The sequence below is a fragment of the Saccostrea echinata genome, unplaced genomic scaffold (assembly GCF_033153115.1).
Source record: "Saccostrea echinata isolate AGI-Se365-2 ecotype Australia unplaced genomic scaffold, CSIRO_AGI_Sech_v1 ptg000055l, whole genome shotgun sequence".
Lineage (NCBI taxonomy): Eukaryota > Metazoa > Mollusca > Bivalvia > Ostreida > Ostreidae > Saccostrea > Saccostrea echinata.
In genome coordinates, this window is record NW_026889804.1 from 510,344 (window position 1) to 515,443 (window position 5,100).

The following is a 5,100-nucleotide window of genomic DNA, read 5'->3' on the forward strand; positions in this document are numbered from 1 at the left end:
TAGTACGTGGTCTAGCCACAAATCTAATAATTCAGTCTAGAAACAAGGACCATGCAACACATGGGTGGTTGTTGCTTGGTAACCACATAGGGCATCCTTTGAGGCTGTGCAACGACCCATTTATGCTTCATATATCTCTCTTTCATGATGGTTATCAAAATAATTGTCCAAACACACACAAGTATAATACATTTTTTAAATACCCCTCAACATTGAAAGAATGACATCACAATCCGTCATTCCTATCATTGGTGTGTTAAAGTTTATAACGTCGTTGTTGAATGCATGATTACCAATGATTCAAGTTACGCAGTTGTTGGACTTGCTGACTTATTTCCTTTTTATCAACTACAGTAAATGTATATATATATATATATATATATATATATATATATATATATATATATATATATATATATATATATATATATATACGAGGGCTGTTCGAAAATTATTGAGACAATTACTTTAACTCCACAAAGGACAGCGATAAATTCATGAAAGTTCGTCAACATTTCATAAAGAACAAATAAAACAATTGTGCAAAATTTCTAATTTATAGGATAATTGAATAGGTTCCGGTGAAATTATAAACAAGCATATGTCGTTCAGTCGTCGTTATCAGATTGCTATACCGCGCTTAAATTTTTAATGATCTCCGTTTTTCTGATCGAAATTCTAGCAAACTTGCACAAATTGAAGTCAAAATTAAATCGAAAAATTATATACATAATTTGAATTATTTTCGCTCTCACTATGGATCCACTGGGAGGTTTAACGTTGGTGTCACAAATTTTTTAATATCTGATTTCGTGACTGCGCTGGGTACCCCTACCATTGACACATTTATACACCATTGAAAAGAAGAAATAAAATATTTTAAAAATATTTCTAGCTTTTATTAATTCTTAGTGTTTGTCAAACGTATATGCAAATTTTCACCGAAAAACGTTCATTAGAAAGAAGAATATACACAATGTCTCAATAATTTCCGAACAGCCCTCGTATATATCTATCTGTCTATCTATCTATCTATATATATATATATACGTTGATAAGTTAAATTCTTGGTACAGTAAAAAATACTTAAATAAATGAAAACAGAATGCTACAGTCCAAGTTAAATAAAATCTTTACTGCCATTATATATATATATATATATATATATATATATATATATATATATATATATATATATATATATATATATATATATATATATATATATATATATATATATATATATATATCTTTTTTTTTTCTATTCTGCATAAAGGCGAGGCGATATTCTGAAAATAAATTGTTTAAAAGAAATTGTTTCTCATTTTTATCGTAAAATTTCCTCTATTGATTTGAATGTTTTAAGTTTTAAGAATATAAGAGTACAATTTTTAATCATTTTAAATAAAAATTACTCATATGTGTAAGCTTAGAATTGAAGGAATTAAAAGTCTTCAAATCATAGTTGTTTTAATTTGCAGAAAAGGGAGAATGAGTATTTATTGAAATTATAAAAACTATTTTCGCTCTCTTTAACGAGTTTTCAGAAACATTGATATCCGAAAAACATCATTCTAAGAAGATCAAGATGGCAATGAACTATCGAAGGGAAGATAAATATTGATACATGGCCCGGACAACATAATGTTACATTAGCAATAACATAATATGTGACAATTATGCGAGAACTGTTTCAATAAGACGGATGTATCATAAAGCTTCAGGTGTTAAGCAATAACTTCAACTGCGGAAGGCAGTGTTCACTGAAACGGTCGTTCCTCTTAAGATGGTTAAAATTTGTTATTCTCAAGACAGATCTATGCTCTGTTCATTCAGACAAAAGATTTTTTTTTTACAATTTTTATGCATAGTTATATAAATTTAAAGAATGTCACAACATATTCAAACGAAATATTTGGAAATAAGTATAACTTAAAATGTCCCTATATGGGTCATGGTGGATGGTCGGTAGAGCGCTCGCTTCGTGATCAAGGTTTGTGGGTCTTGGGATAAAACCTAAAAAAAAAAAACAAAAAAAAAAAACAAAAAAAAAAAAACGAGAACCCATATCACAATAGGCGGAAGGTGCGACGAAGAATTGCCTTGAGTGCCAACTAAAGTTTAAATTTCAGATCCTAAACCGATATGTGGTGACATCTCTATATGAGTGAAACGTTCTCGACTGGTACGTTAAACAACATATACATAATCCATCAATCAATCATTCACGGTGTAGAAAGCGTGTGGTAATATGAAGACCCACATGTTTCAAAACAGATTTTTGTAAAAGGTCTCTAGGTGGGTATTTGGTCTAGTTGTTCCCTAGAACAAAACACATAAGGGAACGACTTATTTTGTTTTTGGAGGGGGGGGGGGGATTGTTACCTTTAAAAAACAGAATACACAAGGTATGTGAAGTAAAACATGAGAACGCAGATCTCGCTGGTTGGTCAGCATTGCAAATATTTAAATACAACACAAGACTCAATTACTGACCAATACAATCAATTTCTAAATTAAGGGTTCATTACAGGTAAACTTCAGAAAGGGGCTCTGTAAATGAAAATAAAATTGATAACATTTAGAAACCAGAGTTTCTCCATATCTCAACATTTAACCATAGAGGAGGCCTAGGAAACTTGAAAGTGCAAATGCGTGTTCAAACCTCCAGGTTTCACTTCATCAGATGCTTAATTTACAGAAGTGTCTTCATGCCAACTATTTTCGGGAAAAAAAAATACATGATTTCGTATTCATTTAAACCAAATTCAACTGAATTTTAACAAATAATATAAGAAAATTATCGTTGTTGAAATATTTCACATATTTTTTCTAATAATATAACCAATGCAACACCTAAAAATAAAAAAAATCAGAATTATGAGGTCTACTAAGATATGAGGTCTGCATACATATAATACTTTATTGAAAACCGTAGGAGGAAAAATTGTTTACATACAAACAGGCGAACGCCATTACATAAGCTTTTTTCGTCATAATGTATTTATTATTTGTTTGTATAAATACAATATTCAAAACAGTATTTTCTATCTTTCTTCTATCTTCTTCATTTCTTTTTACCTTACAGTTCTCGCAGTTTTTTCCTCCGTAAATGTTTATTTTTCCAAGAGACATAGATAAAAAAAATGCGAAATATAGCACCGTGATTCTTTTTTAACTTCGATTAAGTGAACGCTTTTCATGGATGATGGGATATGTACATGTACACATGTTGTAGCAAAAAAAAATAATCAAACAGACAAAACAAATAAACAAAACGAAAGCAAAACAAAGAAAAAACCCAGAACATTTGGGTGGGGCACTTTTGGTGGGCTGTGCAGAGATGAGATAAATTTTGTCTTGCTTTAAACACGTTAACTTAGACTTATGAAGACTGGGCCTTGCTTGGGTGCGTGTCAATTACTAGAAATTGTGGATTTTTTTTGTATGTTTATTTGTTTAATGTCCCTTTCGGGAGAATTTTTCACTCATATTGAGACGACAAGACTTGCCGGCGGAGGGCCACAAAATCAAGACCTATACTCTGCAATCAGGGCCATTGAGCAACGAGGGATCTTTTTAGTGCTAGCACCTGCATCGACACGAGACCTCGGTTTATACGGTCTAACCCAAAAGACCGTTTCCTTGTCACGCAGTGAGATTCAAACCCGAGACGTAGGAATCAACTCCTTACTCCTCGTCTCCAGACCAAACGCTCTTACCACTGCGCCACGTTGGCAAAGATTTTTTTTGGGTAAATCCTCTGTAAAGTATTTGATACATTTGCGCAAAATAAATGCAGTACCAGGTCTTGGAAAATAAAGGAAAAAAAACTTTGAGTGATATCGTGTGCATTAGTTGATTAACCTATTATTCTTCATGCTTCACTCAACACAAGTTGCCCCTAAATAAATCATATTTATTCAACATAGTATCCATCTCTCCGTTTGGAGGGAGATGCAGCCACGCTGTATTAACACAATTAACTACTCAAATTATTAAACTACTGGTGTCAACAATGTAATGCAACAGAAAAACAAATCTTGGCGGCCACTCGTTGAACAATGTCGCATATAGATTTAACTATGGCGGGCCACTATTTAGCTGTTGCAGGCCGTCATGGTAAAATCCCTTATGAAGAACCTTGATTAAATATTGATTTCCCGTCAGTGATAGAAAATCCGGAACTGAAATTTGACTTGACCTAAAGGTAGCAAAATGTGGATGAAAGATGTGTAAGGGGCTGTAGACAATTTTCCTAAAAGTATCTGGAAGATAACGTATGATTTAAAGGCAGCTTATAGAAGTTTGGACATGAATAATGTGTAAGCTGTTACTTATAGGTTGCTTTACAGAATTACCTTCTTAAAGGTATGTTAAATTTTCTTCAAGCTTCCGTTGAGCAAATGCTTCAAATGATATGTTTTTTCCCTTACATGCAGAATGATAGTCTAATACTCTACCGAGATAAGAATATTTATGAATTCCCTGAGAAAATTAGAATACAGGGATGATTATGGTCTTGGACGTAAAGGGCATGGGGATTAAAAGAAAGATATAAAACGTTATAAAAATGACGGTTGTACTACGTGCTAAAAGAGTTTCTATTAACCAAGAAATTGACGGGTTTTTTTGTTGGTTATTCAAGATAGAATTATTACAGAGAAAAAACTTCCGATAAGGAAGAAATTAATGTGAATCTGTTATACTTAGAAATGTTAGATTTTTCTGAATAATAAACGTTGGTTTCCGCTTTCTAATTGAAGATGCTTATGATACTGAAGTAAGAAGTGGACATAAATATTGAAACATTTTCATAAGGACATATGATTGCTGTATCCAATTAAGCATTCAAAAATACACACACACAACTCATATATTATAGGAAATCCAACTCGAATTTTGAATTAATATTGTATAAAATTTCAAACAGGTATGGAATTCTTGGAAATATATTTTGATCTGAAGCTTGACGGATATTGAGTGGATGTCAAGTATGTTGTAAACAAGACTTATTCTTATAGGAAAGAGTACTTAGTGAAGCAAAATTCCAAGTTATTAAAAGGAAAGGAGTTTGTCTTTTGCATTTCAGAGGATAGG